We start from the raw sequence: 20,955 nt of genomic DNA on the forward strand, positions 1-20,955 counted from the left end.
GGAGATAAAGAACATCAATGAATAAACATAACAGTCTGAAAATGAAGCACTTAAGAATGCAGAACAGTTCTCTGTAAAAATAAAACCAGGAAACTGTAACAATTTAAAATGCAGTCATTCCCAAAAGATGCATGCAATGCAACTGAAAGCAGAAACTCTTCAAATAGAGTTGTTAATTTAGAGTAGAACTGCACAAAGAAAATAGCAAGAGCATATTGTTAATTGAAGTCAAAGCTGTGAATTAGTCTCAAAACTAACATTGGATGCTGTCAAATTCCATGGAATATACTTTAAATTAGTCTAGTTGTGGATAAGAGAGATGCTGTATTCATCCTCTCACAGCTGGAAAAGTTTCTCATGGTAGAAACATTTTCTGAACCAAATTAGTTTCATCAGCAATAGTCACACATTTTTTGGTTTCTCCTGTTCCCAACATTTCCTTCAACACCAGCAAGCTTGCTTGGCATTTTGTCCCCTACAGAAGATTTAAAGGTGTCTGTGTGTGCCTACACTCTGAGGCCATACTGTGACTGCTGTGAGCAGCAAACATTCATTACTTTTAAGTGTTAAACTAGACAGCAGATGGTGGATGCCTGACCGATATTTTTAATCACTTTATCCCATGTATGACCATCTGAAGGATTTCCATATTAAGGAATAATCATAACAATTTCTAAAAACGTCTAAAATAGCTAAAAGCTTTATAGTTCAAGCTCTGCAGTGTTACAGGACTAGAATAAACCTTTTTCTTCAAAGAACCTCTGGAGAATATTTGTTTGCATATGTCTTTTCAGATAATCAGAAGTACACCCTTTTGGATGCTTCAATAATCTCTGCACTTATTCAGAATCTATGCCATAAGTGATACCCCAGGCTCAATCGGAAGAATACTGCTAAAGCCAATTGCTTTTCTTAGAAATAAAAATGAGGGCTATGTTTCCCACAGAATGTCTTTATAAAAAATGAATTATTACTTTACTTAAAGGGAGAAAAAATGTGATTCTGTAACACAACTTGAGCCATTAAATAAACATTTCATGGAGTTCCTAATGCTTTCCTTAATTCGCACCTTATTTTTTTTTTACTTCATCCTCTTTTTTTAACTTAATATAGCTTAAACATAATCTGACAAAATTAAATTGGTAGAGGTCTAAGATTAATAGTGGTTGAAGAGGTACGTGGGCAATTAACTTCCTATAATTAGCCTTATGGTTAACTAGAAACACTTAAAACAATAGGAAAAAAAACCAGCAACCAAATTTTAAAGCGATATCTGTTGAAGACTAATACAAGAGGAAGAAGAGATGGAAATTGATTCTTCCTACCAGTTGCTCTTTCACACCATTTTTTAATTGATTCTTTCCACCAGTTGCTCATTTATGCCATTTTTAAACTGGCAGAAGAATCTTGGCCTAGGAGTACTGCCAGTCTAACAGATGGCTGTAAGTGCTGCTAGTCAGGAGAAATCAAAATGTGCATCAATTCTGAGGATTGGGACTATATTCTTTTCCAAGGAATATCAAAGCAAAAGCCTGAGCCAGATTTCCTTCTCAACTATAAAGGTGTAAAGTTATACAAATGAAAAACTCAATTCCTTTTTTTACAGTCTTAATATCAGAGAATGGAAACTTTTGGTCTTTAATAAATGACCATCAGGAATAAATCCTGTTTTAGATCTATTTAGATCTGCATCTCTAGAGATTGCTTCTCAAGTCTGATTTTGTTAGTCAGTCTTACAAGCATGACTGTGCACTTCTCTTGGTCCTGACTTCTCTGAGAAGATCTGTATTGGCATTTAACTTGGAGCCTGATACTCTGTTCAGGTGCAAAACTCCTACGTTTTCCGTGTACCCTTTACAGTGGCTCACTTTCCTTCTCAGGCCTTAATCCTATTAGGAAAACAGAAGGAAAATTAATGGATTGAAAATAACCTAAAATGTTTCTTACGAGCAATCTGGTTACAACCCACTTAATAGTTACTTTGAGTATAGTTAATAAAAGATAAGAAGCCACTATGAAAGCAGGGTTTGGGTTTTATTTACCTGCTCTGACCATTTCTGGTATTGGTCTAGTGCACTGTGTCTTATTGTATATTATACCAGTAAGATCAGATTTGGATTTCTTACATTCTTTTCCTTTAAAGCCTCTACAAGAGTAACTGTCTCAAAGCAACATCTTTTATTTGATATTATAATACCTGTATAATATCATCTGTCTCACTTGATCTAATAAGACAGCTTGGTGAGACAGTCTTTTCTCCAGCCAAAAAACTGAACAAATATAATTTTCCAAATTCAGATTTCTGTTTTCTGCTGGATTAATGTACTTTCCTTGTTCTGAGAAAACTGGAGTTATTGCTGCTACTTAGACATTGTATCTTAATGGCTTTAGGTCCTACCACTCATTGGAAAACACACACATTTTGCTGTCACCTGTGAAAATTTAGAAGGAATAGGGTTTTTTTTATTTTTACTGTACAGAATTCACACTATTAGAGATAGACCTGAAAAGAACAAAACGAACAAATGAACAAAAAACACTAAAACCCCCTATCTCTTAAGAGACTACACATTTTTTGCATAGACAACTTAGAAAATTATGTATTGATAATATTAGAATTGTTACATGAGTGTCGATTAATCACAAAGTAGAGACAATATATAGATCATGAACTCAAACTTGCTAACTTTTTTAACTCTATGGAAATTGCAATTTTTCTTTTGAACCAGTTTTTCCAAACACCTTAATTAGACCTAATGCTTTATTGGCACTTTTAAATGTCAAGAAAAACAAAAGAATCTAGTAAAATTATTTTTAAATAGCAGTTGTTTGAAATATGCAATTTGCTTTCTTTTTGTTATAAAATATCTACAACTATTCCCATATAGCTTTAGAAATTCCTGTGGTATTATTGCTGAAACTTTGCATTACCTTCTAATCAAAATAAATAAAAACAGGGGAAAAAAGTCCAGCGCAAGCAGATGTGATTTATACCTAGGAAAGCTGAGCTAGAGGTCAGATCAAACAAGTTAGACACCTGTAAGCAATGTTAGAGAAAGAAAACAATTTGATAGGGAACCATAACCTATATTTATAGCTTGGACAGGAGCATGCATCTTCTGTCAACTGCCTCCAGGCTGAGCCCAGCTGATTGCTATCACTCCCACACCTGGAGCTGTTGCTCCTGGTGGCTTTGCTACTCATGGGTCTCATAGTACATCAAAATTACTTAGCTCGGCAAAGTTCTGATGATGGCTTTGTTTAAGCTAGTATTTTCTGCTTTGTCAAAATAAATTAGGAAGTCTTTTTAGAGAGGGTAGAAAGCTGGTTAAAGAATGTTACACTCCTTGATCTTCATACTGGTTGTGATCAGCAAATAATCTGTATGAAGGATGCTGTTCTTTGTACTTTAATACAGCTCTTTGTACTTTGTACATACATTTTCTTCATTGACATTTAGCTAAGCAGCTTGGACTGATGCCTTAGTGTTATTTGCTTATGGCTGTACTTTTCCAAAACATATAGACACAGTTTATGTAGGTTATTTCATGAAACTTCACCACCCACTAAGTACAGTGTTAATTAAAAATGTCTGATACTTTAAAATTCTGAGTTACCTGCATTTACTCAGGCTTCAGAACTGATAATGTTTATAACTGATAACAATAACTGAAAATTTTGTTCTAGCATCAAGCTTTCAAAGTAATACCTAACTCTGTCAGTGGGTCTCATTATCCGTTTCTATGACCTTTGGTGCTCTTAAAGATGTCAGGTGCTGCACAGAGGGAGAGCATCTGAGAAAAGATGTAGATCTGTCTCTGTTACCACCCAAAAGGTGATAACATTTGCCTACAACTCTGACACAAGAGACATATTGATGCTTCTTACTGCAGAAAAGCTACTAAGCTCTAGTTAAAGAACTTTAAACCTAAAGGAGTAATCCTGCAAGATATTTTAATCCTAAATTTTGATCAATTTATGTTGAAAAATATACATAAAGCACATTTCTAGGTCCAAGAATTCAAAGGAAAATCACAATGAAGTGTGCTATTCATTTTTGTCACTGGTTTTGACAGCAATTTACAGGTATTATTTATAATGAAGGACAAAAATTTAATTAGGATCTTAATATAACTTATTGCTTCACAAATATTAATGGAACATTCCCCACCAATTTAGAGAAAAAACTGTCTTATTATGATAGCATATATACAAATCCTTCAATTTTAAATTTAAATCAGCATTTCATACACATATTGTTATTGGTTTATATGAACATAATAATAAAAAACTTCTTTAATTTTAATAGGTAATTATGTAGACATGTAATCAATATTCTCTTTTTAGTCTATATTTCCCATGTTAAGCTCGAGGAATTGTTGAGAACTGGATAGTGATTTCACCTTGCATGCTGCTTGTAATTATTAAAGATACCTTTATGTCGCAGGCATTTTTCCATAGAAATCCTTTCTTTGGGATTTGCTCATCTTCTGGGAAGCTGAGGCCCCAGAAGAAGAATGTAAACAATTGTTATTGGCTGGTGTGGAATGCAACAGGTGCAGCAGTGATTGGTCTTCTGTGAGTGTTTGGATTTGCTGACCACTCACAGGAGAGTTTGTCCTTGCTTTCTGCTGGACACAGAACTTTGTTATTGATTCTTTTCTATGCTATTCTTAGCTTAGCAGCCTCTGCAACTTCTGTCCTTATTCCTTTTAGTATAGTTATAATGTATTATATGTCATATATCAATAAATCTAGCCTTCTGATCATGAAACAAGATTCTCGTCCATCTCTCACCCTGAAGACCTCATCAGGTCGCTGTAATACCTTCATACATGTTTAACATATGAAAGGAACACCTTTTTTAGTCCCCCAACTGACTAATGATATAAAGGGAACCAGGTAGTCAAATAACTACATAAGATGTCATCAAATATAACCTCTGGACAGTAGAAAAAATGAAATGTAAATGCACTAATGTTTAATTAACACTATTTTACTATTTTGATTCTGAAGTATGGACTGTATCAGGGCATAGTAATTACTGTGCTTATCTTACCATTAAATTCCTGACAAAGCAGAAGCACATCTATGATTCCACCAGAGATTTTAATTTAATTAACTGTGTGGTGAATGGGATACTGTGCACTTTTGCTTGAATCTCCAGTGAAGTTTCCACTACTTCTCTCTCCACCCCCATCTTAAAAATAATTTCAGACTCATGAACTATATTTTTTTCATCAGTGCTGTTTTTAAATGTAGAGGACCACTCTTTTTGTCTGATTTGGATTCAGGATCACAGAAATCTGGCCAGGATAATTAGTCTGCCCTGTGTTCAATACCTCGTGTACCCACTGACCCTTTCAAAGGGGAATGTCAAAGCAAAAGGCAACTCAAAACTGTGCTACCTGATCATGCCATGTAGGTAAATCAAACATAATGATGGATTAGTAAAAATCAAAACCATGCCTCTTGCTTTTGACCACTCCTACTTTTTATTCACTAACAAGTGAATAAAATAGAAGCAGATCCATGATGACCCCCTTAATATAGTCAATAAAAACCACCTCTTTTTACTAATGACAGCTTTTACCTATAAATTAAATTTACTATTCTTTTCATGGTATTTTAATTCAAATGCCCAAAACTAAAAACCATTGTGCAAGATATACATTTATTCAAACTTTTTGTAATCTTTAGAGAAGATACAGCTTTGGAAAAAGTTTGTGATGAAATCAGTTTATGAAGTGGCATTAATGAAGTGGCTGTAGAGGTAGGGGTTTTTTTTAATTTGGAAATTTTTTTTAGGCTCACAAGCTTCTGAAAACCAAACATGCAAACCCAAAATTTGAATGAAAGAATATGGATAGTCAAAAAGTATCTGAAAACTGTTTAAAGCAGTCAGCAGCATTTTAAGTATATTTATAATTCATATGCCACCTGATTATGATATACAACATTGGATGCCTTTTATATCTACCTATATACTTTATGTGTAGAGGTGTCCAGAAGAAAAGGAAAAGTGTAAGAGCACGTATTTAGCCAGGCCATATTCTTAACAAGTGTTCAGAGTGAAAGTGAATATACCCTGGAAATTAAAGATTTCAGTTTCTGCTGCAGATTTTCCCTGCTTTGTTAATGCAATATTAGTAAATGATAGTTCATTCCAATTCTGATCTACATTACCAATAAAGTCCTTATTTTGAAGAGTCTGAAAAATCAATTAATTTTAAAAATTAGGCTGAAACATGGTCTACATTGCAGACTTAATTATATATTGCTTTCAGGTCAATAAATAAGTAACTTATGAACTTCTGCTGCTCCTACCTGACCTGTCCCTACATTAAAATGCACAATACATTTCCAGTTTGGAAAATAACAAAAGAAGACATTTGTTTTTAAGTGGACACACTAATTTATTAAACATAATGATTGATTTGCTGTCCTGTACCAGCCCAATAACAAGAACACTTTCCTCACCAGCAAACAAACCGTTCATGAAAGCTGTTACTGTTCACCACTGTATTTCTAAGGATTCCAGAATATTGGGCCTCACAAAACTTTCCCCAGAGGAATGAGGAACCAGCACAAAAATAAGAACAACAAAAATAATTACCTCTATTTTCCCCAATCCTGTCTTTTAGTGAATGGAATTCAAAAGACATTTTTTTCAGCCATAGGACAGAAACAAAGTTTGTCGCTGCATTGCATGATGAAATGCCATGCATCTAAGCAGACATGACAGATTATCCCTAACAGCAGGCTGATAGCACAGCTGTACTCCACTCCTCCTGGTTGTTTCTGTGACAATACAAATATTCCTGCACACCATAACACATTGTGGGTATGCCAAATGTCCTCTCTGTATAATATATACCGCACGTTATTTCACTTTTAAAACCAAGAAAAATATAAAACTCCATTCAGTCATTTGTTAATAGAAGTGGAAGTGCCCCAACTAAAGCAAACATTACTAACCAAACTGAAATTATTTCTCCTGACAGCTACCTAGCATGATTTGGTTGAAAACAACAAATTCATAAGGAATATGTATTTTTACCTATAGTATTTAGTACATATGAAAGAGATGTCCTATTAGACAACATGAAACAAAATAAAAAGCAACCTCTAAAACCCCCTTAAATGCTCTGATATCCAGACAGTAAGATTTTCTTTCAAAAAACAAGGAAACGAACTCCACCCAAATCTTCTAATTTGGAGGTGAGGGGAAGCATCCAAATAAAAGTTATGTTTATTACTTGATGCATTTATTTTTCCACATAAAGTCTCTATTATCGGTAGTGTTATATGAATCATCCTCAATTTACCTATGGAGGGATAATGCCGTGCAGCAGTAAATGCTGGCTTCCCAGAGAAGTTGTGCTGTCTCCATCTGTGGGTTTAATCAACACCCAGCAGGACTTTATCCTGGACAACCAGCTGTAGCTGACCCTGTTGGATCAGGGTAGCTGGACCTGATGATCTCAAGAGATCCCTTCTAACCCAAATCTGTGACATCTGAAGATGTCAGCATGTCAGAATAGCTCACTGCATGCAGAATGTAACGTTTAATTTACTAAGCTGTGTCTTAATAGGTTTATGTGTCCTGACTGACATTTTTAGAATAAGCCCAACAGCTGAACATTATTTTTTGATACCGTTGTCTTTACTGTGCATTTAAACAAAACCACAGACTTTTCTTAGTTTAATTTTGTGCAAAGGAAAAATGGCTCAAGCAAAGCAAAATGAAAGAAATATTTTTTCTTTTCAGTGTTTACCAACTCTCAGTGGACAGAGGAAAAACTTTTGCAATGTCAAAAGTTGCAGTTCTCTTGTTTCCTCTGAATTGACATTATGCCACAAAATCTAACTTGCAGCACTGAGTAATTAAAAATTAGCTGCCTGCTATTTAAAGCTCCCAGTGGGAAACACACAGACATGCCTGTACAATGCACTATGAAAGGTCAAGCCTTTGGGCTGCATTCAGTGCTTGGATTGTATTTTAGTGGCTTGAAACACAAAAGAGCTTTAATAGAGTTAAATTTGCCATTGACATAAATGAAGGTTATTGGGACTTCAAAAAACAGACATCATAATTTTCCCCTTCTTACAAGTGACATAAGGGTGAGCAGAAAATTAAAGTCTTATGCAGAAATAAAGTCAATCTGTCATTCTTTCTATGGGAAGAATTTTGGTATGTATAGAAATGATATTGAGAAATCATTTATAATGCTCAAGTTGACACTCTTTCTAAATGTCATGAAGCATATGATATCTAAAAGCAGTTTTGATTTATTGATTAGGAACTTAAGGTCATGTTATCTCATGGGCTTGTGCAGAAAGAAGGAGTTAGAAATACCATTATACACAGGAGCTATTTGTCGTAAAAGATTACCTCTTTTACCATAATCTAAAATAAAAATACATCATTTGGGTTTCCAAATCAGTTTGCAAAAATGATTGAAGGCTGGAAGCCTAACTCCAGAAATTTTCCTTTGAAACCTTCTCTTGGAATGTTAATTTAGATTATTTGAAACCTGCTCTCAGATATTTTAAGCATGTTCATTTAGACTATATATATGCAGATTAGTCCCATTCAGGAGTGGTCAGGTGGTCAAGAGATTTCTGAAGTACATAAAATCCATGGGAATTGATATGATACTAATTCAGTTGTTCCAAACAGGTTTTAAAAGCAGCTATTTAGAATCACAGAATATCCCAATTTGGAAGGGACCCACAAGCATCAGAATCATGTGTCTCCTTATTTTGCACATGTGGAAAAGTTGAAAGAATTGTGATTTTTACACTAAATCAAGAACTTAACTTTTAAGAAAGCTAAGTTTTAAAAACAGGTGGATATTTTCAATTTTCCTAAGTGCCTGTTCCTTCTTCAAAACCATACATTCTGAAAACAAGCTTTTGAATATATACATTTCTCACAGAAGTAATTATAGTTTAAGTCCAGAAGGATACATTTAAAGTCTTTTTCCATGTTATATCAGATATTTAATACAACAGATTTTTTTTTTGTTTTGTTTTGAAACAGCTTTTAGGAGTCTTATTTAATTTCCTTCTGGATTCTGAAACTTAGGTATCCATTTCTATCTTTTGACCTGAACTCATCTTGATGTTAGAGGACAAAAAAAAGCAGATTAGAACAGATTGGGTATGAATAGTTTTCTTCCAAATCATGAAGGCAGGTTATGAATTAATTAACATTGCAGCTGAGCAGCAAGTGGCTATGACAGTGCGTTTTGACATAATGCAATAAAAGGAAAAGGTTGAAATGATGTTTCTTCAGAAAGCCAAAATCCAAGTGAGACATCCGACTTGTAAGTTATGTGACAAATTTGCATCATCAGAAGTAGGGCCAAATTCAGGACTCATATAAAAGCCATGTACATAAATGTGTATAGAGACAGTTCTTGGGTGTGAATACATTCACTGTTAGGATGACTACAGTTTGGAGTCTACACATTTACTAGATGTCTAATTTCTACTATTGCCATAAAATCAAACACCAGTAAGCTCTAGGTGCCAGACTTTAATTCCAGCCAAAAATTGAGATTCCCAGCCCTTGCTATATGCCCTGTTAAGGGGCTCTACCAAACCACTTCAGTGCCCCAGTAGGTCATTGCATGTATGCAAAGAAACACAGGGCATTCATGGTTTCAGAGAATGAAACTCATTGCTGTCTTCAAGGTCTTTCTTCAAGTTGTACTGCTAACCCTACATAACATCTGGAGTAGGTCTGAGTGTTTAGAAAAGCTTACCATTGACTTATACTTATTCCCTTAGAAATCAGTTGAAAAGCCTTGCTCTGACAAAAGGAGAAGCAGAGATTTTTACCAGAATAAACCTTAAGTTCAACTACAGCCATAGGCCTGGGACAGTATTGTTGAATTCAGCATAAATCAACACCTGCTAACTGCCAAGTCTCTGCGTTTGTCCATCTGTGCTATATGGCTAGATAAACATCCTAAGTCACTCTCCATATTTCAGGCTGGCACAATGATTTATGACAATGAAGATTAAGGGCCGACAGGTGAGGGAAGAGCTAGAAAAAGGTTCACATTGCCTTTGTGTGGATCTCAACTTGAAACAAAATTTCAAGTACAAAAAATAAATATATTATCCTTTTTTTATAACAGTTTTGTTTTCCTTTAAATGCTAAGATTTGAAATCATTGCCTGAAGACATTGAATCTACTTGGTTTATACTTTGTTAGAAGCTGTCAGAGAATGTCTGTAATTTTGGAGAGATTGTTATACTGTTGTTTTTCAACTAGAAGCTTTACACATTTTTGGAATTCCTCTCCCTCAGAGACAGGTCAGTGAAGGGATGATGTGTGAAACCATTGGTACCTCTTGTGAGAGCTAATCTACTGAAATACCTCTATTTTTAGCACAGATTTATTTTCTTGTATGGATAATACTCTAATGTAATTTACTAGGAATTAATTCTAATCTCAGTTTCTCTCTGCCTCCAGATTTACTGGATAAAAGGGGACATGGGGGAAAGTACAAGAAATTCCACACCATCTATGAGCCTAGAAGAAATGTCACGTGAATGTCTTCAATATCTTTACATCCTTTCTTTGCAATTAGTTTGTGCCTGAGCTTCCAGAAACATCCTCATTGGATGGTGGAATTGGTCACTGGACACAAATTAAAAAATGTCAGCATGAGAAAAAACATTTTTACTATGAGGATGGTCAAAGACAAAAACAGGTTTGCCCAGAGAAATTGTGGATTCTCCCATTTTGGAGACATTCAAAGACAAACTGGATGCATCCAATACAATCTCATCCTCTGACCCTACTTGAGAAGTGGAAGACATTGTGATCACAAAAGGTCTCTTCCAAACTTCAAAAATTCTGTAATTCTGTGAATTTCAGTTCTTTCAGTATGAGAGATTTAAAATCCTCAGAGTACATGCTCATGTTTCAATAAAGACAATTGTATATTTTTCAATGGCACATAACATTTGAGTTTCAATACAAAAACTCAGAGGTTAAGTAGATCTCACATTAAATGAGAGAGAAAAATTTAAAATGTTAAAAAAGACCCAAGCCACAAAAAACCTAATGAAGAGTACAAGAATGAGGAACTCTGAACTCATGAACTCCTATGAATTCCTTGCTTCCTTTGCAATCTTGGCTGTGCATAACTTCTGTAAAAAAGCCAAAACTTAGGAGACACAATTTTAGATTTTCTGATATTTGAATTTGTGGCATTTGAATGAGTGGCATTTGAGCTTCCCCTATTGGTAACCTTTTAAAAAGCATCAGAAATACTCTCTATGTGTGTATGGCTATGGCCTAAAAAGGAAGTGTCTCTTCTCTTCTAAATCAGCCCAGGCCAGGTTACTAGTTTGGCAGTCTATTTAATTCTTGGCAATGAATTTTTCTTACCACGTAAATTTTGGTTTTCTTTTTCTGTAGAGACATCCTAAAGAAGTGAAATACCAGAAATTATTTATGTCTCATGAAATAATTTTACTGATTTTTATAAAATAAAGAAGCTGCATTCTAACTGCTTAGAACTAACCATATTTTGGGGACACAGAAAAGGTCTAGGCAGATTTACCCACTGAGGCTAGGAAGTGGACTATAAATGTTGGGATCCAGCCTGTTTTTCAGTATTTAGGATCAGAATAAATTGTTTTAAGAATAGAGTTTTTTTCAAATTTTTCTGTCCAACATAGTCTGTTACACAGCACACCGATTAACAGGAAAAAACCCCAAACCCATTTTTTCCTATGTGGAGAGAGCGAATCACCACTGTGATGGATTCCATGTATATTTTTAATAAGAATTGGTTAAATTAACACATTCTGTGCTATTTTTAAAACTAAAAATTACTTTTTAAAACCAACCTAAACTCTTCATTGCAGAAAACTTAGATAAAATGCAATAATGAACCATGAATCATCAGCTAAACTAACACCTAAAAATCATCTGAGAATATTTGTTACTGATAGATATTTAACATTGTGGACCAACAGTTTACCTTCCATGCACAAAATCATCAAATTCAGAAATGTCATGGAGGTTTCATAGAGTCTAACAACACAGGGCCAAATGAAATGAATAATACCTGCAATGAATATTTTTCCTTATAAACTGAGCAAGTATTACAGAAGCTATTGAAGGTGGAAAGGCTAAAATATTAGATTTACAACTGCAAGCAGCATTCAGGAAACACAAAAGATGCACTTCCAAGAATACAGTTTTCTTCAAATTTTGCCTAAAAGTTGATTTGACACAATAATGCTAAGTAATAGAACAAGAGAAGATGTCGCAGACATTTCTCCACAGAAATCCTTCCTTTCATATTTCTGTGTCTTCGGGAGCCAGAGGCCCCCGAAGAGAAGGTAAACAATTATTATCAGCTGCTGTGGAATGCAATAGGATTCACCTTGATTGGCTCATTTTCTATGTTTATAATTAAGAGCCAATCACCAGTTCAAGCCAGGGGACTGAGTCCTTGGCCACAACTTTGTTGTGGGTTCTTTTCTATCTCTTCTCAGCTTAGCTAGCTGCTCTGCAAATCTCTCTCTATATTCTTTTTAGTATAACTATAATGTATTATATCATATATTAATAAATTCAGCCTTCTGATCAAGATACAAGATTCACCGTCTCTCTCTCACCAACTGCGACCCACACAGGTCACGGTAATATCTGGTGACCCCTCGTGTAAGAGCAAAAATTAATCTGACAAGACCGGAGGAGCAAAATTGCTGCACTGGGTAAAAATCCTGTATGTGTAGCATTTGATGGTTGCTTTGAAGTGACCTCAGAAAGTGGATTCAAGCCAGGAGCTGAAGAACCGAAGATCCTGATTTGGACAGAGTTCACAGCCAAGGCTGACCACAAAGAGAATCTTTCTTCTGGAAAACCATCAGGAAAGATGATGGAAAAGAGCAGCAGACCTGTGGAGCTGGCCAGAGCAAGCTGGACTCTTTCAAAAGGTACTGTTCACTTTTCTATCCCTGATGAACCAGCCTTTCGTAGCTTGTGGCTGTTTGTATGGCAGACCCATGCCTTGCCAGAAGAGATTCAATTCTCCCCTTCAGAGGAGAAAATAATAGCCCTCTGGAAACATTGGTGCAGGGAAGACGGTTTCTTTTTGTCAAAAACAGATATCTATGAATTCTTTAGATGGGCAAAGCTTTTTGGGTTCTTTGCTGATGTCTTATATGCTTTAGATGCTTTTGTCTGGGAGTGCATGGACTCGATTATCCAGCGCGTCTTCAGTAAGGGACGCGTGTTGCCTTCTATCTACCCAGCATTTATAAAGCTTTTCCCTGTCCTGAAACGCAGAGCAGCTTGTTTTCAGTGGATCTCTAACTGTTATGGCCAAGCTCCGTTTCCACCACCTTTGGCAGAAGACGCGGTGGGGGAGGACATTTTTCTTCCCAGCCCCCCCTGCTTCACGGCGGGGGGGGGCGAAACTTCGCGGCGCGAAGAAGTTTTTTTTACTCTTGCTCCGGAGCATGCTCAGATGGAGTGTTCTCCTTCCCCCCCTTCTCTCTCTCCGGGGGGATGGGAGCGGCCGCTCAAGCCAGCGCCGGCCTCTCAGACTCCGCCTTCAGAAACGGGGGCGGCACCGGTCTCCGAGGTTTCCTCCACGGCCCTGCTAGAGCCGTCACTCCAGGAGATCCCGTCTCCGCCTCTCCAGGAGGTCCCGCCCGCGGTTTCACCGGCCTCCCTGCCCCCGCCAGAGCCTGTGTCGGAGAAGGCCGAAGAGACAGCGCTTCCGTCGATTGACCTGTTGCTAAGCAACAGCGATGCTCCGCTGTCTCTCCCAGCTCCGCTGCTGCCGGTTTGCACTGCGACGGTGACTGCGACTGCGCCTCCGCAGAGGACCCCAGAGTCAGCAGCAGAAAACGGAGTTGAACCTGCGGGACCCTCGAAGCAGCCCGCGGCTGATCCCACGCTCAGCGCGGTTCCCCCCCCGGTTCCAGCTTCCTCCCCGGTTCCAGCTCCGTCCCCGCTGCTTCCACCGGACGTCCCAGCAGCCGCCCTGGAGGCTGGTCTCTCCTTCAGTGGAGCAGGGGCTGCCCGCCAGCTCACTGTTGTGGCAGTCCGGCTGCCGGCTTTCAAGCTCGGCGGTTTGGGGGGTGGTTTTTCGGGGATTGTCCCATGGAGGCCGCCGCCCCTCTTGTGCCCTAGCGGCGAGGGGGAGGGGGCTCCCGAAAGTTTTGCCTTTGGTCCCCAGCCCAGTGGGGGTGGTGCCGTGATGCTGTGGGAAACAAACATTCCCAGACCCGAGATGAAGATTCTCGGGGCAGCTTCTATTTCCCTGCTGCTGGCATGCCTCAGTGGTTTAGGGGAAAGGAAGCGTCTCACTACCCGTGCTGCCATTGTGCTGGCAACAAGGTTCAGGCCCGCGGGAATGCAGAGCCTTCCTTATGGGTTTGGCCTGGGATGCTGGGCTCAGGAGGTTCCTGGGCCAGGGCCATCATTTGGCCTCCTTGATGTTTTTGGGGATTCTGGTTTGTCCTACCAGTCCGGGTCCCCCTGTGTGAGCCAGTTTTGGGGTTCCTGGTCCAGTATGGGCCAGGGCCCCCAGGGCCTTTCCTTCTCTGGCACTGCTCTGCTCTGCTCGGCTACTGCTCTTTTGCTTTTCGATCAAAAAAAAAAAAAAAAAAAAAAAAAAAAAAAAAAAATTAAAAATTAAATAAAAAAGATTGAAAGTAGGCGGGCAGCAGCTCAGCAGCTCTGAAGTGCTCAAATTGTTTAAAATTGTGTTATGCTGTTTCAGGACAAAAAGGACTCTAAGGACTCTCAGATGTCCAAAAGAAATGACTTCAGCTGATGGACTGTTCCTGAAACTCAGCTGCATGGACTTGAATTCTCTTTGCATTGTTTCTTGCAATTTTTCTTATATTGTAGGATTGTTTTAGAGAATTGTTAGTATTCTATATTTTATAGGTGAAGGAATTTCCTGTTCATTCCACATCAGCATTTTTCTTTTATTTTTATACAATTTAGAAAGGTGAGATGTCGCAGACATTTCTCCACAGAAATCCTTCCTTTCATATTTCTGTGTCTTCGGGAGCCAGAGGCCCCCGAAGAGAAGGTAAACAATTATTATCAGCTGCTGTGGAATGCAATAGGATTCACCTTGATTGGCTCATTTTCTATGTTTATAATTAAGAGCCAATCACCAGTTCAAGCCAGGGGACTGAGTCCTTGGCCACAACTTTGTTGTGGGTTCTTTTCTATCTCTTCTCAGCTTAGCTAGCTGCTCTGCAAACCTCTCTCTATATTCTTTTTAGTATAACTATAATGTATTATATCATATATTAATAAATTCAGCCTTCTGATCAAGATACAAGATTCACCGTCTCTCTCTCACCAACTGCGACCCACACAGGTCACGGTAATAAGAAGAGAAGTATGGATAGCAGTAAATAAGGAACAGTGTAATGAGGAGTTGGCTCTAAGAAGAGTAAAACCCCTGGAAAGTAAAATGAATTGCTAATATATGATATAAATAACTAATTTATGATAGAAATTATAACTAATGATGATATATATGATAACTAATATGTGATATAAAATTGGAAGACAAATAACACTTCATCAGTACACTACACATGAATAATATATACATACTTTAGACCTAATCCCATTTTCCATATATAATCAAGCTAAAGTAATAAGTAAAAATGCTAAAAACAAAAGGGGAATGATTGTTCAACACACTGCTGCATATAGCACGTATTTTTTGTTTTAAACAAAGAAAAAAGGGGAAAAAAAACATTATTTCAACTGGAAAGATGAATTTTTTTTAAAAAATCCACTTTTAAAAGTCTTCATACAAAGATAGAAACCTGCTGGGCAACAGTAACAAGGATGCACATGCATGAAATGTGTCAGAACTTAAGTAAGAAAAAATTTGGTAACACTTATTCCAGTTGGAGATCATGAATAAGACAGCAGTAGTTAAGGCCTAGAGAAACAAACTACACAGATGGAACAAAAAACCCAACAAATTAGGCACCTAGGAGTAAGCTCAAAAAAAGTGACTGAAGGAAGATGAGATGGGACAGATATAGATGTGGGTAAAAGAAACAATATAATTGAGAAAGATGTGAAAGTAATCCCAATGTGAAACTGAAATTGTACTTGAAAACTGAAGTAAAATAATAAAAGGGATGTAGAAAAGCATTTTCTGTAAGATGCCATTTAAATAACTGAAAAGAAAGCAACAGAAGTTGTATTAAAAATAAGGAGATCAATAATTTCAGTTTCAAGAAGCAATGGAAATTGGGAATATGAACATTTTTAATCATCTCTGTAGGCTGTCTCGTAGGTTTGACCTGTAAATCAATAGATGGCAGTCTGATTCATCACTAGAAACTGGAGCTAATCAGGTATTTTCTACATTGCTTTCAGTTGAACCAGCGGCATTCCTACACCTGCAGATAGGAGTGAAGATCTATCAGGCTAGAGAGAAAGCACAGAAATGAATGTGGTTTCAGGCTTACAGCTCAGGTACCTCCAAACTAAGTGAAAGATACATGTTGTGGTCCCTGCCACAAGCAATGTTTGACCTTTGAAAAAAATTACTTTCTACCAGATGAACAAGAGATTGCAGAGAAGCAATTTAATGGCTACAGCTTTTCTACCCTCAAAGATGCACTGTGTAAAGTCTCCCTTGACTTTTTTTTTCTGCCTTGGACTTCAGAGTCTGAGAGAGAAAAGTTAAATAAGACACTGATGTGATTTAACCACATCCAGCAATTAATATCCATGTAATGGACACCCCCTTGCCCCATTCCCCTCCTCTGCCCCACTGGGATTGTGGGGCAGAGGAGGGGAATGGGGCAAGGGGGTGTCCATTTGTGGATTTGTGCAGAATTGTGAAAAAGGAAAGTTCATGTGTTGTGTTAAGAACAGTTAAATAACTGGAATAAGGTAATATTATGATGATAAGAGCAGGAAGGGGGGAAGAGGAAGGAATAACATCCCATAACAATACAACTGCTCACCACCCTCTGACCAAGGCCCATCCCTGAGCAATAACTGGCTGCTCCTGGCCAGCTCCCCCAGTTTATACACTGAGCACGATGCCCTATGTTATGGAACATCCCTTTGGCCAGTGCAAGTCAGTTGTCTCAGATAAGGTCCCTCACAACTTCTTGTGCACCTCCTCACTGGCAAAGTGTGAGTCAGTGGAAAGTCTTTGACTTAAGGTAAGAACTACTGAGCAACAACTAGAATATCATTGTCAACAATACTCCCAAGCTAAATCCAAAAAAATACAGCATTGTTCCACTTCCTTTGAAGAAAATTAACTCTATCCCAGCCAAAACCAGAACAGAAACCATATAAGCATGAAATATTTATTTCATTCTGTTTATCAAAATAATCAGAGTGCTGAAGCCATTTATTATAATGGTTAATAGCTTCTGGAAAATAAAAGAATTAAAAGACACTCAAAAATATATTAAGGGAATTGCAGCAGTTAATAAATAACCTAAAATACACTTTCAGGAATAACTTTGATCAGATACTTAGATAAGGCAATGTAAAAATACACTCACAATATTTGGATAGGTAATCTAAAATACACTCACAGAAGAAACTTTGGAATTAGAATATTTGAAGAAGAAGAAGTGGAAGCCAATAAGTTAAAGTGGCCTGCCAACCCGTTAGGATCAAGCCAAGTACAACAGTTACTTCAGCTAAGTCATGGAAAAACATGCCAAGGATAACAGGAAGAAGACCAAATTAGGAAGAGCTTAAAATTTAACTAAGGAAGACCAAGAATTCCCGGAAGACTCTGCCTGCCTATGAATATGCATGTAATAAATGATGTAATCCTTGTTTAAAATTGTATAAAAAACCCGCTTTTGCTGTACATAATTTAGAAATCCATTTTGTGATTTCTCCGACGCGTCGTAATAAAATACCTCCTGCTTATCTGACTTAGGCTGAGTCTCTTAAGCAGTTATTCTCGCCTTTTGGGGCAAAATTCGGCATCAGTGCAAAGAAGAAAAGCTACATTAATTAATAAGCAGGAATTTGCTTCTCTGTCACTTTTCTGAAAATCTTGTTAACAGTCTTGAATAATTTTATCTTTTATCTATCAGTGGCTTTTATGATTGGCTCAGCATCCCTAAGTCACAACTATAATAATCATTCTCTAAGTCTGATGAACCAAACCCATCGGAAACTTGAGTCCCACTTTTTTGATTTACTAAAGAAGATGAAGAGAAAGATGATCCCATCTAATCTCTGTACGTGTGCATTTTTCTTATCCTTCTTGATCAGACCTGGAAAACCAGCCTTAAGTTCATTGGTATGTCCCTTACAGTGTGACAATTATACTATTTTTAGCAGTTGCCTCATTTTGATAACCCACAAGGCTTGAAAAGCATGAGGTGGCCCTGAGAAAACCATGTTTGATTAGGTTTACCAAAGCCTAGTTATGTTTTGGAATCTAATAGTGAGAAAATAATGATGTAAGAAAGAAAAATTCTATTTTCTAATTTGTGTCCATTTTCCTTATTACTTTCTATTCTTCCTTGCTATGTATATATGTCTCCTTGTCCCCACTTGAGAGATTTTTGAGAAGGGATGATTACTTTGTCCTGTGATCCAGAACACTCAGAATAATTGTTTTCATTCTGTGAAACTATTTTTAATACAAAGGCACATTATTAAAACAGAAATACAACAGCAAACAAGGAAACAAACAAACAAACCCACAAAGCCTCAACCCATTCTCAACACTAAAATAGTGTGGTGCTCCAAATCACAGTCCCTAAATTACTCAGAATTACTCTCAGATTAAGAAAGTACATACTATAAAAACTTATTTAGGAATTACCGATATAGTCTTTGTTCTCTCTCTAAACTTTCAGTTTATTTTTTTTAATCATTCTCATATGATTACATGAATACTATTTTATTTCCAATACTTAAAGGGATTTTGTTCTTCTCTATTCAACCACCATTCTTCAAACATGATTTTTTTAGTGTGTTTTTTCTCTGTACACTTCCAGACATTACTATAATCTTTTATTTCCTGTATTTTTTATTTATAACCCAAACAGTTTTCTAAGTGTGAAAAACATTTGTTTCATTTTTTGAGGAAAGACTTTTATTCATACATCTCTCAGACTGCAATCATTGCTGTTCTCAGCTGTGGAGAATCTTGCTGACAATGGACTAACATTTGACCCAGACATATGCTCCCACTTTGCAACGAGAGTTATTTTAAATGCTATTTCTGCTCTTCTGAAAAGGTCACTCAATCCAAAAAGCTGGACTGAGCAGTTTGCATGTGGCTAAAAGATAAATAGTTTGATTCACCTGGGAATAAAAAGTCTTCTCTTGTAGGCTCTCTTGAGCTGGAGGACTGAATCCAATTTTGTTTTTACATTGCCATAAATAAATGTGTTTTGATAGCCATTTAAGTTTAAGAGAAGTAGTTTGTTTTTTTCCTGTAAAAAAGCTGTGCTTTTCTTCTGGCAGCAACTCATTTTCTTAAGAGCTCTCAATTCTCAGAATAAGCATGTAATAAAGATTCCTCTGTGTTGATAATATTACTGTAAGCATATTTGAAACACAATGCAAATTCTTTTTAAGCTTTTTTTTTTTTACTCTTAATTTAATAAACTGTCCTTGTCTTATAAAAAAAAAATCTGTTTCATTTCCCATTGTTTTTTCTTTGTTTTTTACTCATTTCCCCATCCTGGAACAGTGAATTTTCTGCAACAAGAAATAACTATTTCCTAATAAAAGAAAACAGCTTCCTCTCATTTCGACACACAAAATAAACAATTTTTATACAAATAGAGACTTAGAATTTGTTCTGTGCTGTTTAGCAAGAGCCTTATTCTGTCTTGAAGAGGAAATGCATTTCATAGAGGCAAGTTCAACATCTGAGATATTATCAGCTGAATTTTTAGAAGTACTAGCATTTAAGAAGCTGATTAATTTCACCATGAGTATTCCACAAGCTTTTCCTTTCCTTAAACACAGTACTATAAGTACAGTTTTTTTCCATTAATATAACTTCAATTGTCTCATTTCAAAAATAATTTTGCCATTCCATTTGCCAGGTATTAATAAACAAGGCAAATGGGTGAGGGGTGAAGAATCAAAAGGGTAAAAGTGACAAAACTTGTCGGTTGAGACCAAGACAGTACACTAATAATGCCTATTATTGTTTAGCAACTTGCAATGAAAAAAGAAAATATCATAGAGAAAGAAAATAAAAGCTAGAAAGACAAGTGATGAAAATTAAAAAAAAAATTCCTTAATACCAAACAGCTCCTGCCCAGTGAGTTCCTGTCCAGCCAGTCCCCAAGCAGCAAGACCCCACTAATTCCCTTTGTTTTATTGCTAAGCATAATGCCATAGGTATGGAATATTCCTTTGGTCAGTGGGTTTCAGCTGCCTCAGTTGTGTCCTCTCCCATTTTCTTGTGCCCCTGGCTCCTTACTGAAGGAGTGCAGTGAGGAACAGAAAAGGCCTTGGACCCTCATGAACATTGCTCAGCAATAACCAAACCATCTCTGTACTACCAACAGTTTCCCCCATAGTAACTATTGTGAATAAATTAAAATCTATCCCAGCCAAAACTAGCACAATACCATTATTTGTACTTAGTCTTACCAAGCCAGGCTTCCACATGGATACACTGAAATTCTTTCTACTATTTGATTGAATTGCAGTAAATAATTTCACTGAAGTAAATAAGTCATACCAACAAAATCTGACCCCTAATATTTCCAATTTTTATCCATTCTTTGTGCCTTTTGCTCCTCCACTTCATAGGTGGCTGTTCTGAGGCCACCATGACTGAATAAGAGTTGCAAGGTTACATTTTCTTGTGAAGCACCTTACTGGGTCAGGGTCAAGACAAGAAGATAGCATGAAAAGCAAAGAACACACAACAAGCCATACCCACTTCAAAGTTCAGTGAA

Source organism: Ammospiza nelsoni, chromosome 4 (assembly GCF_027579445.1).
Source record: "Ammospiza nelsoni isolate bAmmNel1 chromosome 4, bAmmNel1.pri, whole genome shotgun sequence".
Classification (NCBI taxonomy): Eukaryota; Metazoa; Chordata; class Aves; order Passeriformes; family Passerellidae; genus Ammospiza; species Ammospiza nelsoni.